The sequence below is a fragment of the Triticum aestivum genome, chromosome 1A (assembly GCF_018294505.1).
Source record: "Triticum aestivum cultivar Chinese Spring chromosome 1A, IWGSC CS RefSeq v2.1, whole genome shotgun sequence".
NCBI classification, from domain to species: domain Eukaryota; kingdom Viridiplantae; phylum Streptophyta; class Magnoliopsida; order Poales; family Poaceae; genus Triticum; species Triticum aestivum.
In genome coordinates, this window is record NC_057794.1 from 575,454,093 (window position 1) to 575,470,131 (window position 16,039).

The 16,039-nt window shown below is 48.9% G+C and overlaps 1 pseudogene; it reads right to left on the reverse strand.

The window, feature by feature from the left end:
* Positions 1 to 219: 219 nt before the first annotated feature.
* LOC123182038 (uncharacterized) lies at positions 220 to 965 on the reverse strand (annotated as a pseudogene).
* Positions 966 to 16,039: the final 15,074 nt, after the last annotated feature.

The following is a 16,039-nucleotide window of genomic DNA, read 5'->3' on the forward strand; positions in this document are numbered from 1 at the left end:
TGCCGGCCCAAACGGGCGTGCTGCGTCAGTAAAGCAACAAAGTCCAGTACCTCTAATTACAGAAGTTAAATCATACCCCACAAATAATTTGACGGTGGACTATTCACTCATGCCAATTGTTCTAAATTTTTCCAAGAAACTAACATTTTCCTCACAAAAAGAATGCGGAAAAAATGAAAAGGACTTTAACAGGAACGAAATTAAAATAATGCTTCAGGCTGTCACTACAAAAATTTGAACTTTTAATTGGAGATCAACACGTTTAAAGATTCGTGGACTCGGGAGTACAATAACAACATATCTTCATTGGAGCAAGCGCCTGCACTGCATACACATCCATCGGGATCCAGTTTACACCTCCTTCTGCTGATCTTGGGCAAAACAAAGGGGAAGAAAATTTCAAAAAAAAAAAAAAGAAGACCATCCGTGCGCTTCATGAATCGAAGTCATAGAGATAATCGAGGCGCCCGTCGACATCCTCGGCCGCGTCGAGGTAGTACATCTTGATCTCGCTGTGCCTGAACTTGCGGCTCCCCTTGCACGCCGCTCTTCCCCCGAACCGCGCCGGCGGCGGCGGCGGACGAGGAGCCTGCACCTCCTCGGGCGCGAAGGCATCGTACTCCCATTGATACGGCACGGCCTCGAACTTGAACGGCGACTGGCACGTCGTCGTGCAGTAGTACCCGGAGTACCCGGCGCCCAGCGGCGGATGGAGCTGCGGCTCCGGCTCCTCCTCCTCTAGCTAGGGCGTCCCTGCCGAGCGCGCGGAGGCCGCCGGACTTGGACTGGTTCGTCGGCTTCCGGGGCGCCCTGATGAAGCCGCCGTTGGCCACCACCGGGACGTCGACGGCGTGCACGGCGCGCCGCTTGCCCTCCGGGTCGACCAGGGAGCGGTCGTACACGCGCACCCACCCTCGCTGCCGTCCCTCGCGCCGCATCTTCGCTCGTTTGCTTCGTGGGTTCTGTCTGTGCGTCGAGAGAGACCGCAGGTGCCGGTGGCCTATTTATACACACGACACGCCCCGGCGTCGGGCTTCCCTTCCTTGGCGGCCACGGGTTCGTGCGCGCCGGTTCGTATCGTGATCGGGAACTTGGCGTCCAAGTTCCGTGCGATTTGATACTCCAAAAAAAAAAAGGTTTCGTGATTATTGTTCGGACTTCGGAGCAAACCGTATTGTTGGTTGATTGGTTGGGCTAGGCTGGACAGTCAACCATATTGTACTCGGAGTCTGTTGACCTCAAATTAAAAGTTCATATTTCAGTAGTACATCTTGAACCTTTATGGTCCTCGTCGGCCGGCTGATCATGATCTAAGTTGAGATTTCAAGATTGTCAAGCGTATGGTCTAAGTGGAGATTTCCTCCTCGTCCTCCTCCGAAAACAATGATTATCGTGGTTATTATCATCGAGTTGCTCGTGTCGTTTAGACCTATCTATGTTAGCTGTTAGGTACTCCCTCCGTAAACTAATATAAGAGCGTTTAGATCGCAAAATACACAGGAGCTCCTGGGTGCTCCACACCCCTATACGAATATTAAACGTAGAAAATACCAAAAAAATAAAGAATATCTGAAATTTCAGGATATCAAACCTGTTGTAGGGTGGAACCCTAAGTGGGGATCTTTCACGAATTGGAGGGGAATCCCCAAAAACAAGATGAACACAAGAGAGAGGAAACACTCAAATTGACTAGATCCAATCACACATATGCTAGATCCAACAACACACAAGAGTTCACAATGATCCAAGAATAACAAAGGAAAGATACATGGTACTAGTTCATCCCAATCCTATGAGAAGAGAGGTCTTGATGATCCTATGATGGGGATCCTTCCCTAGATGGGGTCTTGATATCCACAAGTGGATCTTCTCCAAGAGGAGGGCTTGATCTCCAAGAGGAGGTCTAGATCTCCTAGAGGAGGAAGATAAGCAAAGCCCTCTTTTGTGTTCTAAATGCTTTGCTATCCCTCACAAATGGTCTAGGTACGGAATATATAGGAAGGTGGATGGAGGGGACGAAGAGGAGGCCCAACAGCAGCTCACAACCGTCCATCCTGATGGGCCTGTGCGCACGGGGTGCTCCAGCGCCAGCTCCCTGTGTAGTCCGTGCGCACGGGGTCTTCGAGGCCCATGGGCACGGGGTCGCCTGGGAGGTGCAGAGTTGATCTTATTGCACTCCTTCCTCCTTGTGGCCTTGTGGTGCTTCTCCTACTCCTTTGGGGTGTTCCTCACCAGCTTGTGGTCGTCGATCTTCGTATCTAAGGACACATAGAGCACTTTGGTGAGGTAGCAAGCAAGTCCAATGGATATTCATGATATTCCCGAAGAAGAGCGGGTTCACCTTAATTCTGGTAGGTCCACTTGGGACTCAAGTTGCTATAACGGTGTACATGGTGATGTTCGTAGGACGCTCCGCATCATCCCCTCCCCCTTGGGAAAGATCCGACCTCGGATCGAAATCCAAATCACCATGGGAAAGAGATGATGGCGTCGTGTAGAAGTGGACGGTCACCATGCATTCGTCGTCTTGTAGTTCCAAATGTGTACTCTCCAATGTCGCCCCATCTTGTGATTCCTTCAAAAGAAGCACGAACAACAAACACTTGGAAAAATAAATGTGGTTAGCATTAGTGCAAAACCAAGCATTCAAGTGGTGATTCACCGAACAAGTGTCGTCATCATGCATAGCATATGGTGTAACAAAGGATTGTGACATGGCATGAAAGCACATAAATTGAATGAAATCAAGGACATCATGAAAACAAGTATGTAGATGTGAGGTAGCGATGCAAATATGTGTGTCAAGAGAATAAGCATCTACCTCAAACTCATAGAAAGCATGCATAAGGCGCTCCACAAATGGTCTATGGTATGCATATGAAGCATTCACAACACCAAATATAATGAGGTGTCTAAACACATGTTGCAAGTGCAAGACAATCCCAGCATAATGTGCATGGGGTGTAGTGAATATAGTGGCACTCAACACAATAGAAAGAGCAATTGTTCAACATGTGCGAGGCAATCATAGTGTTCAAGTAGTGCAAGCTAGTAATGCGAAAATGCAACATACTAGAAGGAATCATGGCAAGCATGTTGTCGGTGTCAAAACCGGCGAATCTCGGGTAGGGGGTCCCGAACTGTGCGTCTAAGGCGGATGGTAACATGAGGCAGGGAATACGACGTTTTACCCAGGTTCGGGCCCTCTTGGTGGAGGTAAAACCCTATGTCCTGCTTGATTTATTCTTGATGGTATGAGTATTACAAGAGTTGATCTACCACGAGATCGGAGAGGCAAAACCCTAGAAGCTAGCCTATGGTATGATTGTATGTTGTCCTACAGACCAATGTTGGGGATATCGCTTATCGGGAACTTATCAGTCGACCTATGATAAGTGGTAAATCAGCCAGTTTATCGGCATATCTGCCGATTTATCGTCATATCGGTTGATTTATCTTCCGATATATCTTATCGGTCAGACACTGGTAAGCGATAAATTGGCTGATTTATCGGAATATCGGAAGATATCTTGAACAGTGCTACGGACTAAAACCCCCCGGTTTATATAGACACCGGAGGGGGCTAGGGTTACACAAGGTCGGTTACAAAGGAGGAGATATCCATATCCGTACTGCCTAGCTTGCCTTCCACGCCAAGTAGAGTCCCATCCGGACACGAGACGAAGTCTTCAATCCTGTATCTTCATAGTCCAACAGTCTGGCCAAAGGATATAGTTCGGCTGTCCGGAGACCCCCTAATCCAGGACTCCCTCAGTAGCCCCTGAACCAGGCTTCAATGACGATGAGTCCGGCGCGCATTATTGTCTTCGGCATTGCAAGGCGGGTTCCTCCTCCACAGAAGAGTTCGAATAAATGGATAGTGTCCGACCCTGCAAAATAAGTTCCACATACCACCGTAGAGAGAATAATATTTCCACAAATCTAATCTGCTGACACGTCTTGGCAACATGACATCATGCCATGGCGCGGTGATCATTCGAACCATTTTTCTTTAACTAGCCCCGCATATAATGCGAGGCAGTTTCTTGACACGTCTTGTCAAAGCAGAGATCATGCCCCCCTTATTACGGGATTCTCATCAATACGGGCGTGGGTAACCCAACCGCGCCATCAATTACGGCGCTTGGAGGATAAGCGAGTTAGCAGGCTAGTGGGGGCGCATAGTTTCGACCGCCCTTATAAGGGGATAAGGTTTAACCTTTTTCTACCCACGCCTTCTTCCTCCTTGCTCATCCATTCTTCCGCACTCGAGCTCTAACGCCCAAGTCCACATCCTTCTCCCCAACCTTCTTCAAACATGTCCGGAGAGGGAGGCAAGTGGATGGCTTCCTCCGTCATGGAGGGTCACATCAAAAAGATGTACGGAGCCGGATACTTAGCCGCGAATATCGCGCATCGGCTGCCCGCTGCGGGGCAGATCGTTCCTACCCCGGAACCTCGCGAGAGGGTAGTTTTCCTCCACCACTTCCTCCGCGGACTGGGGTTTCCCCTCCATCCATTCGTCCGCGGTCTCATGTTCTACTACGGGCTGGACTTCCATGATCTGGCCCCGAACTTCATCCTCAACATTTCAGCGTTCATCGTCGTGTGTGAGGCTTTCCTCCACATCCGGCCCCACTTCGGCCTGTGGTTAAAGACCTTCAATATCAAGCCGAAGGTGGTGGGAGACCAACAAGCGGAATGCGACGGAGCCATGGTGGGCAAGATGCCCAATGTTACATGGCTTGAAGGCTCCTTCGTGGAGACCATAAAGGGGTGGCAATCGGCGTGGTTCTACATCACCGAGCCGCGCGACACCAACTGGGTGGTGGCCCCCGAGTTTCGATCCGGAATCCCCACGCGGCTCACCTCCTGGAAAGAGAAGGGCCTGTCCTGGGGTTCATCGGTGGAGCTGGACAGACTCCAGAAATGTATCCGGAATATGGCAAGCAAGAAGCTCAAGCTTGTCAACATAGTCCAGGTCATGCTCTTCCGCCGGATCCTCCCGTGTCAACAACGGGATTTTAACTTATGGGAGTTCAACCCGGCCCGGCACCAGACTCTAAGCGAGCTCTTCGACACGACGCACAAGGACGTCTGGAGGGTGCTGTTCAAGGGCTCCGAGGTCCCTCCTTCTCTTACCGAGGACCGTCGGCTAAGCACGAAGCGCCTAGCGCATTCGGTGAGTTCTATACATCCGGTAGGATATTTATTTCCCCTAGCTTAACCATGTGCGGGGTCTGAGCTCCATGTCTTCGACAGGACTGGGTGGAGACGTCAGGGCGGATTAACTGTCCTTCTCCTCTGCTTGAAGACACTGCGGATGCTCTCCTGACGGAGATGCTGACTCCGGCTCCTTACAAGGTGCCGGAGAAGACCAAGAAGGCCAAGGGAACCCGAAAGAGTTCCCGGCGCCAGGTGGTATCGGACTCATAGTCCGGTAACTCCGCGACGCACTCCTCCCCCGAAGACGAGGAGGAAGATGAAGATGCCCCCCTTCAGTCGGGGGAGACAAGAAAAGGAAGGCCGCCCCACCCGGGGGGGCGAAGGGTCCAAGAAGGGAAGGACTCTCCTTCCGGACTGCTCCACCACCGCCGCCAAAGATGAAGACGAGTGGCTGCTCAGGGCCAAGCCCCTGGCGAAGTCGTAAGTATTCGGATACCAGAGTAACTCATAGCATACCTTTGTCGCACTACTTCCCCTAATGCCGAATATGATTATGCAGACCGCCCCAAGCCCGTATCGACGTATCTTCGTCGGGCGGCTCCTTAGACTCGTCGGATATGGATAGCGATCCACTTCCGACCGCCACCTCCCCTTGCCCTACGGACAATGCCGAGGTATTGTCTCAAGAGGCACCGGGTCGAGAGGAGACAATCCCGGAGGCGCCTCAAGGTGACCTTCCAGACTCCAGGAGGGAGGCTCCCGAGGGCTCCGAGTTCGACCTTCAGCCGAACACCGCGCTGGAACCTTCAGTGGTTCCGGACTCAGGCAGGCGGCCTCCTTCCAAAAGGGGCAAGACGCCTATGCCGGTGACCTCTGTCCATCCAGAGGCACCGGACAATCTGTTGGGAGCGCTTCGTAGCGCTTCCATCGACGAAGAGCACCGCACTATTATGAGTGTGGTTATCCAGAAGGTTCGGTCCACCAAGAGAGGACTGACTGAAGCTTGTGCCGGCCTTCTAACAGACTTTGAGGTAAGTATTTGAAATATAGGAAAAATATTACCGCATAGACAGTAGCCCCTGATGCTCTGTTTGGTGTTCAAAAAGAAAAGCCGAATAGAGGATCAACTAATATCTGCAGGAGTCTAATATAAGTATGTCTATATGCGTATGCAGGCTTCGCTACTGACCTCTGCCGCACTGACTGCGGAGGTCGCCATACTGAAGCAGGACCTCGAAGGGTCCAAGAAAGAGCTCGGCCTTGCCAAGAGGCAGCTCGAGGAGAACAAAGGTAAGTAGTACCTAGTCTATGGATATATAGAAAAAGAATGCGATTGCAAAATGACAGGATCATCGTAAATTTTCCAGGGGCCACGACCGAGGTGGCGACCCTGAAGCAAGCGCTATCCGAGGCCGAAAACAAAGCGGCCAAGGAGCGCACTGAGCGGGAAAGGCAGGAGGCACGGGTGGGCGAGGTGCAGCAAGAGCTCCACACTCTCGTGACGAAGCACGAGGCGTTGGAGCTTGACTTGAAGACGCGAGAGTCCGAGCTTGCCGCGGCCCTCGAGAGCGCAAAGAATGCCAAGGCTGAGGCCCAAAAGGCCCTCCAGGAGATTGATGCGATGAAGAAGATAGCGGGGCGTAAGGCATTCAATATGCAAAACAAGCATGTGAAAGTAAATTACTTATTACTTACCCGAGTCTGGAGCTCTCCAGGAGCATTCGCAGATTTGCCCCGCAGCGTGTCGGATGCCGCATAGTTTTACCAGGTCGAGGAGGGAAGCTCAACGGAGAAGCTGTTCTGGTCTCAGTATACTGGGACCGAACACCCGATGCCTCTGAGCGACCAGCTGAAGCAACTGGTCGAGCTGCACAAGGCGGCCGAACAGGCCATGAAGGACTTTATAGTCTGGATGTGGCCTGGCGACGCCCTTCCCAACAGCTACTTCGGCCCGGTGAGGCGGCTTGTGGATGTCTGCCCACGGCTGGAAGTCATCAAGCGGTCCGTCTGCATCGAAGGTGCACGTCGGACTTTTGCCCGTGCGAAGGTGCACTGGGCTAATATGGACACCGTGAAGCTGGTGAAGGAGGGGCCACCGCAGGGCAAGGAGCATCGCCACCCCGAGATGTACTATGAGGGTGTCCTGAAGGGTGCCCGTCTTGTAGCGGACGAGTGTGCGAAAGATGTAATATTTGAATAAACTTGCTCGTGTAATCCTGTATTATGAAAACTTGTTCATATGCACTATGCAACGCTTGTCTGAATTTAAAATATTACCTTCTGTTCGGCTGTTTATCAAATCTGAGAGATGGCTAGTCATCGGCTTCTGCCCCCACGCCATGAGTGCTGGGGTGTTCGGGATAAACCTGAGCACTCTTATTCCCATTTTTGGGTCCTTCGAGGGAGGTGCTCAGCACAACGAACAAGGCAATCAGACTATAATGCATTATCACTCTCACTTAGCCATAGAATTCAATAATTTTAAATTTCGGCGAAGCCCCTAGTATTCGGAAGGCCGAATTCGGGGCGCAATACACGCCTTAAGCCGGACAGGGCCGACTCCTCACTCTAAGAGACATAAGTCTTTAGGGACTTGAAACCTCTCGAACAGCGACCAGTCTCTCGCCTTATCATGACAGTCAATTTTAGCTTTCTCTACTGAGGTGCTTAGCCCAGCAGAACCGGGGCACAATCGCAGTAGTTCTCCCAGTGCTACCTTAGCCGATATAGCGGAATGTAAGGTACCAAAACATGGGAGCCAGGCAAACCCAACTATTGACCCAAGACATGATTCGGAGCTGATGCATATAATGCTATAAGTTCAGGGTGCCGCACTGTTGAAAGTGTTCGGACTTCTCACGCCGTATTATGGGGTATGCTTAAGCCCCTAGCGTATTGGCCGTACCAAAGCGTACGGGTGCTAAATGTCATGAATGAACATATATATAGAGAGAGAGAAAGGAAGGAAGAATGCAATAATAGTCTTAATGCTATGCATTATTTATTCAAAAAGGCGCATTAAAGCAGAATGATACAAGTAGTGCGATAAGCAAAAAGTAGGACTGTTTGACATGTCCCTTCCAAGAGCAAGTTGAGGAATAGTATTAAAGCAAATATTTCACTCGTTATCGTAATCCACCTGGGAGTTCCGTGGTGTGACGTAGCTTTCTGCCTCCTTGGTTGCTGCATCATGTGTTCGGCAATCATGCTGCCGGACAGGGTTTCCAGAGATTAAAGTCCTAAAAGAGAAAAATAACAAAGCAGGAAGCCCATAGTGCGGTTTAAGCCGCGACTTGGAGCGTGCCGCAGTCGTGCCCCCTCCTCGCCTGTGCCCATGGTATTTTTAATGCGTAATTATGTACGCGTGGCATGGATTTCGCCGTTTGGCTAGGACCAGGGTGGGGGCCTCATTGCTATGCGAGCTCGGAACGTGCCAGGCGGTCCTGTTGCCGATTACTCTAGGCGCGCTTGAAGGTGTCCGGGTCCTTAATCGCCGAACTCGTGGATTGCCTTAAGTGCCTGCTTTGTGCTTCTGCTGCGAGGGCCGCAGTGTGCTCCTCCGTGCGGAGAGAGCGCTCTGTGTTACAATTGACTGTGATGACCCCCCGAGGTCCTAGCATCTTGAGCTTGAGATATGCGTAATGCGGTACCGCATTGAATCTCGCAAATGCGGTTCGCCCGAGCAGTGCATGGTAGCCACTGCGGAACGGGACTATGTCGAATATTAACTCTTCGCTTCGGAAGTTATTCGGAGATCCGAAGACTACTTCTAGTGTTACTGAGCCTGTGCAATGGGCCTCTACACCTGGTATGACACCTTTAAAGGTCGTTTTAGTGGGTTTGATCCTTGAGGGGTCTATACCCATTTTCCGCATTGTGTCTTGATAAAGCAGGTTCAGGCTGCTGCCGCCATCCATAAGGACTTGAGTGAGGTGAAATCCGTCAATGATTGGGTCTAAGACCAATGCGGCGAATCCGCCATGACGGATACTAGTGGGGTGGTCCCTGCGGTCGAAGGTGATCGGGCAGGAAGACCATGGGTTGAACTTTGGGGCGACTGGCTCCAACGCATATACGTCCCTGAACCCACGCTTCCGCTCCCTCTTGGGGATGTGGGTTGCGTATATCATGTTCACCGTCCGCACTTGTGGGGGGAACCTCTTCTGTCCTCCGGTGTTCGGCTGCCGGGGCTCCTCCTCGTCATCGCTATGTGACCCCTTATCTTTGTTTTCGACATTTATCTTGCCGGCCTGCTTGAACACCCAACAATCCTTGTTGGTGTGGTTGACTGGCTTGTCCGGGGTGCCGTGTATTTGGCACGAGCGATTGAGTATACGGTCCAAACTAGACGGGCCCGGAGTGCTTCTTTTGGATGCCTTTTTCCGCTGGCCGGGTTTAGAGCCTTTGAATCCGGCATTGACTGTCGTATCCTCGGTATTGTCACTGTTAATGCGGCACTTATGTTTGTTGCGACGTGACCTGCCATTGCCATCCTTGGTATCCAAAGTACCATGGTTCTTTGATATGTTATTGCTACGAGCCAGCCAGCTGTCTTCTCCCGCACAAAAGCGGGTCATGAGTGTCGTGAAGGCTGCCATAGATTTTGGCTTTTCCTGACCAAGGTGCCGGGCGAGCCACTCGTCGTGGATGTTGTGCTTAAAAGTTGCTAGGGCCTCTGCATCTGGACAGTCGACGATTTGATTTTTCTTTGTTAGGAACCATGTCCAGAATTGCCTGGCCGATTTCTCTAGCTGTTGAATTATGTGCCTCAAGTCATCGGCATCTGGTGGTCGCACATAAGTGCCCTGAAAGTTGTCGAGGAATGCAGCTTCCAGATCTTCCCAACAACCAATGGACTCTGCTGGCAAGTTGTTGAGCCAATGCCGAGCTGGTCCTTTGAGTTTGAGTGGGAGGTATTTGATGGCGTGTAGGTCATCACCGCGGGCCATGTGGGTGTGCAAGAGGAAATCCTCGATCCATACCGCAGGATCTGTTGTGCCATCATATGATTCTATATTTACGGGTTTGAAACCCTCTGGGATTTGATGATCCATTACTTCGTCTGTGAAGCATAAGGGGTGTGCGGCGCCTCTGTACTGGGCTACATCGCGAGGCAGCTCAAATGAGTCTTGCCCGCTGTGTTTGGCCCGGCTAGACTTACTTTTACTATATCCTGCGTGACGATTATTGTCTCCATAGTGGTGCGCCCTCGTGATCCGTAGATCGAACTTGCATGTTTTTCTTTGTCCTGCAATATGTCTCGCAGTTCTGGCGTATTTCCCAATGCCTTTTTATTTTAATGGCGTCGGGGTGCGGGCTGAGCTTTTGGCTGGAATGCCTCTCTGTCGCGGCCACGAGGTGGCCGGTCAGCCGCGTCATACGCCGGGGATGTAGGTTTCAGTGCTTCCTCCTCCAGTCGGGGTAGCAACCTGCACTTTGGGAAATTCTTGGAGGGGCGTTCAAGTTTATATTCCTCGGCTGCCAGGACTTCAGTCCATCTGTCAACTAGCAAATCTTGATCAGCTTGAAGCTGCTGCTGCTTTTTCTTAAGGCTATTTGCCGTGGCTATAAGCCGGCACTTGAAGCGCTCTTGTTCGACGGGATCCTCTAGCATGACGAATTCGTCATCGTCGAGGCTTGCCTCGTCTTCGGAGGGAGGCATGTAATTATCATCCTTCGCCTCTCCATCTGCCGGTCTCTCAGGAGGACTGGCTTCTCCATCCTCCTGCTCTAAATCTTATTGGAGGGGATTGTTATTGCCTTCGGCACTGTCCAGAGTGCTATTATCTCCGGTGCCGGTATCACCGCTTTTGCCTTGGCGGGACCTAGAGCGGCGCCGCTGACGCCTGCGCTTGGGTTGCTTCTTGGAGGGGTCATCCTCCGCGGTCCCGTTGCCATTGCCTTCTTTGGGTGTGTCCACCATGTATATATCGTATGATGAGGTGGCTGTCCAGTGCCCTATGCGCAGTGGTTCCTCTTCATCTCCCGCATCGTCGTCCATACCATCGATGTCTTCGGAGTCGAAGTCGAGCATGTCGTTTAAGTCGTCGACAGTGGCTACTAAGTGGGTGGTGGGTGGGCGGCGAATTTCTTCGTCATCCGCATCCCAATCCTGTCGGACATAGTTCGGCCAGGATCCTCCTGACAAGGAGAGAGACCTTAATGAGTTCAGTATGTCGCCGAAGGGCGAGTGCTGAAAAATATCCGCAGAGGTAAACTCCATGATCGGCGCCCAATCGGATTCGATAGGAACGGGCGCAGGCGGTTCGAAGTCCGTGGCCGGAGAAGGATCCGGCAGTTTGGCAACACAGCTCCCGTGAAGGGCAAGGTCGATATTCGGCTCGATCACCACTGAGGATACGGCCTCCATGACGGGGTCTATCCACCCGTCCATGGATGGCGCAACTGGCTTCGAATTGAGGCTCGGAGCGGCTGCCGGTGTGATCTCCTGAATACGGTCCGATGGTAGAGCTAAATCGTACTCATCGTGACCGCGTGGCGCACAAGGTAGGGGCTCGAATCCGTCAAAGATCAAGTCTCCGCGGATATCGGCCGTGTAATTTAAGCTTCCAAACCTGACCTGGTGGCCAGGGGCGTAACTTTCGATCTGCTCCAGATGGCCAAGCGAGTTGGCCTGCAGTGCGAAGCCGCCGAACACAAAGATCTGTCCGGGAAGAAAAGTCTCACCCTGGACTGCATCGCTATCAATGATAGTAGGAGCCATCAAGCCTAACGGCGACGACACAGAGGAACTCTCAATGAAAGCACCAATGTCGGTGTCAAAACCGGCGGATCTCGAGTAGGGGGTCCCGAACTGTGTGTCTAAGGCGGATGGTAACAGGAGGCAAGGAATACGATGTTTTACCTAGGTTCGGGACCTCTTGATGGAGGTAAAACCCTACGTCCTGCTTGATTTATTCTTGATGGTATGAGTATTATAAGAGTTGATCTACCACGAGATTGGAGAGTCTAAACCCTAGAAGCTAGCCTATGTTATGATTGTATGTTGTCCTACGGACTAAAACCCCCCAGTTTATATAGACACCGGAGGGGGCTAGGGTTACACAAGGTCGGTTACAAAGGAGGAGATATCCATATCCGTACTGCCTAGCTTGCCTTCCACGCCAAGTAGAGTCCCATCCGGACACGAGACAAAGTCTTCAATCTTGTATCTTCATAGTCCAACAGTCCGGCCAAAGGATATAGTCCGGCTGTCCGGAGACCCCCTAATCCAGGACTCCCTCACATGTCATGTGTACAAATAGTGGGCATGAATAATTCACATGACATAGCACAAGCATGAAAGCAAGATATGAGGAGGGTATCATCATTGTATTGGCAAGAAGTCCTAGGTAAATAGCAATGGAACATCATGACTCTCCCAACACAAGAATCAACAATAGCATGAGGCACATGATAAACATGGCAATAGCAACAAGGATCAATTATGGGTAGATGCAAGCAAGGGTCACAATTGCATGGCAAAATCATGTAAAGAGGCATATCATGCAAAGTGAACAAGATACAATGGGCATAAAGTAACAAGTGATATATAGCCAATTACCTTGTGAGAGCCAAGTAGAAGAGATGCGCATAGCCGTTGCGCGAAGAGAATGGTAGGAAGGACAATCCACGGGATCCCAAATCGCCGTTGCTCTCAAGAGCTCGTTTTGTCAACTCTTTGGATTGAGAGGTTGACGAGTATACATGAGTACCTACACACAACAAAAACAAAGGGAAAATTGTGTGTGCGTGGTGGATGTACACATCATCCATCATGATGCGCACGTGCTTGTGTTGGTTAGTACAAAATATCCAATGCTCAAATAAATGAGTTGCATGATATAGAAACATGTCATCCATCATGAGATGTTTGTTGTTATGTATAGCATAATGGAGACTCAAAGGATGTAATGCATCATTCGCAATATCTAGAGCATTGTGAGGAATGGTATGCATGTGGTGCACACAAGGGATGTAATCATGTGAAACACAATAATTATCATGGCATGGCATATGAGATGAGTTGCACAAATTTTGCAAAGGAAGCATAGCAATATCATCGCAAGAGAAACAAAAGCCAATGACCATCATCTCATCATCTATGCCATATGTGCAAATAGGATTTATTTTAATGGGGCATGCATAGTTACTATGTTGAGATTGAAATGATGCAATATGGGATATCTCACTGATACGTCTCCAACGTATCTATAATTTTTGATTGCTCCATGCTATATTATCTACTGTTTTGGGAAATGTTGGGCTTTATTTTCCACTTTTATATTATTTTTGGAAATAACCTATTAACCGGAGGCCCAGCCCAGATTTGTTATTTTATGCCTATTTCAGTGTTTCGAGGAAAAGGAATATCAAACGCAGTCAAAACGGAACGAAATCAACTGGAGAAGTTATTTTTTGGAAGGAAACCTACCGGATAGACTTGGACCCTACGTCAGAAGATGAAGGAGGTGCTCACGAGGGTAGGGGCGCGCCCCCCTGCCTCGTTCCCCCCCCTTCGGTCCACCGACGTACCCCTTGTACCCATATATACCTATGTATCGTAAAACTTCCAGAACGGAGATTAGATCGGGAGTTCCGCCGCCAGAAGCCTCCGTAGCCACCAAAAACCAATCTAGACCCGTTCCGGCACCCTGCCGGAGGGGGCAATCCCTCTTCGGTGGCCATCTTCATCATCCCGGTGCTCTCCATGACAAGGAGGGAGTAGTTCTCCCTCGGGGCTGAGGGTATGTACCAGTAGCTATGTGTTTGATCTCTCTCTCTCTCATGTTCTTGAGGTGATACGATCTTGATGTATCGCAAGCTTCGCTATTATATTTGGATCCTATGATGTTTCTTCCCCCCTCTACTCTTTTGTAATGAATTGAGTTTCCCCTTTGAAGTAATCTTATCGGATTGAGTCTTTAAAGATTTGAGAACACTTAATGTATGTCTTGCCGTGCGTATCTGTGGTGACAATGGTATACCACATGATTCACTTGATGTATGTTTTGGTGATCAACTTGCGGGTTCCGCCCATGAACCTATGCATAGGGGTTGGCACACGTTTTCGTCGTGATTCTCTGGTAGAACTTTGGGGCACTCTTTGAGGTCCTTTGTGTTGGTTGAATAGATGAATCTGAGATTGTGTGATCCATATCGTATAATCATACCTACGGATACTTGAGGTGACATTTGAGTATCTAGGTGACATTAGGGTTTTGGTTGATTTGTATCTTAAGGTGTTATTCTAGTACGAACTCTAGGGCTGTTTGTGACACTTATAGGAATAGCCCAACGGATTGATTGGAAAGAATAACTTTGAGGTGGTTTCGTACCCTACCATAATCTCTTCGTTCATTCTCCGCTATTAGTGACTTTGGAGTGACTCTTTGTTGCATGTTGAGGGATAGTTATGTGATCCAATTATGTTATCATTGTTGAGGGAACTTGCACTGGCGAAAGTATGAACCCTAGGCCTTATTTCCTAGCATTGCAATACCGTTTTAGCTCACTTTTATCATTAGTTACCTTGTTGTTTTTATTATTTCAGATTACAAAAACCTTTATCTACTATCCATATACCACTTGTATCACCATCTCTTTGCCGAACTAGTGCACCTATACAATTTACCATTGTATTGGGTGTGTTGGGGACACAAGAGACTCTTTGTTATTTGGTTGCAGGGTTGCTTGAGAGAGACCATCTTCATCCTACGCCTCGTACGGATTGATAAACCTTAGGTCATCCACTTGAGGGAAATTTGCTACTGTCCTACAAACCTCTGCACTTGGAGGCCCAACAACGTCTACAAGAAGAAGGTTGTGTAGTAGACATCAAGCTCTTTTCTGGCGCCGTTGCCGGGGAGGTTAGCGCTTGAAGGTATATCTTTAGATCTTGCAACCGAGTCTTTTAGTTTCTTGTTTTATCACTAGTTTAGTTTATAAAAGAAAACTATAAAAAATGGAATTGAGTTTGTCTCATACGCTTCACCTTTTTAATATCTTTCGTGAGTATGATGGAAAGGATAATTGTGCTCATGTGCTAGAAGAAGAAATCTATAAAATGTTTGGCACTAAATATTTGAATGATGAGCATGAATGCAATGTCGTTAGTATGAACTCCTTGAATATCCATGATGCTAATGATATGCAAAGCCACAAGCTTGGGGAAGCTATGTTTGATGAAGATGATATTTTTTGTTCCCCAAGTTTTGATGAGCAAATTTATTATGATGAAAGCATGCCTCCTATCTATTATGATTATTGTGATGACACGTATGCTTTAAAGAACAATGATAACCATGAAACTTGTCATCTTGATCTTAATTTTCAATCACATGATAGTTATTTTGTTGAGTTTGCTCCCACTATTATTCATGAGAAGAATTTTGCTTGTGTGGAGAATAGTAAATTTTCTATGCTTGTAGATCATGAAAATAATGCTTTAGGTACTGGTTATATTGTTGAATTCAGTCATGATGCTACTTAAAATTATTATGAGGGAGGAATATATGCTTGTAGGAATTGCAATAATATCAAGTTTCCTCTCTATGTGCTTAAAGTTTTGAAGCTATGCTTGTTTTACCTTCCTATGCAAGTTGATTCTTGTTCCCACAAGTTGTTTGCTCACAAAATCCCTATGCATAGGAATAGGGTTAGACTTAAATGTGCTAGTCATATTCTTCATGATGCTCTATTTTTGTTTCAATTCTTATCCATTATGTGAGCATCATTGAAATCATCATGCCTAGCTAGGGGCGTTAAACGATAGCGCTTGTTGGGAGGCAACCCAATTTTATTTTTGTTCTTTGCTTTTTGCTCCTGCTTAGTAATAAATAATTCATCTAGCCTCTGTTTAGATGTGGTTTTA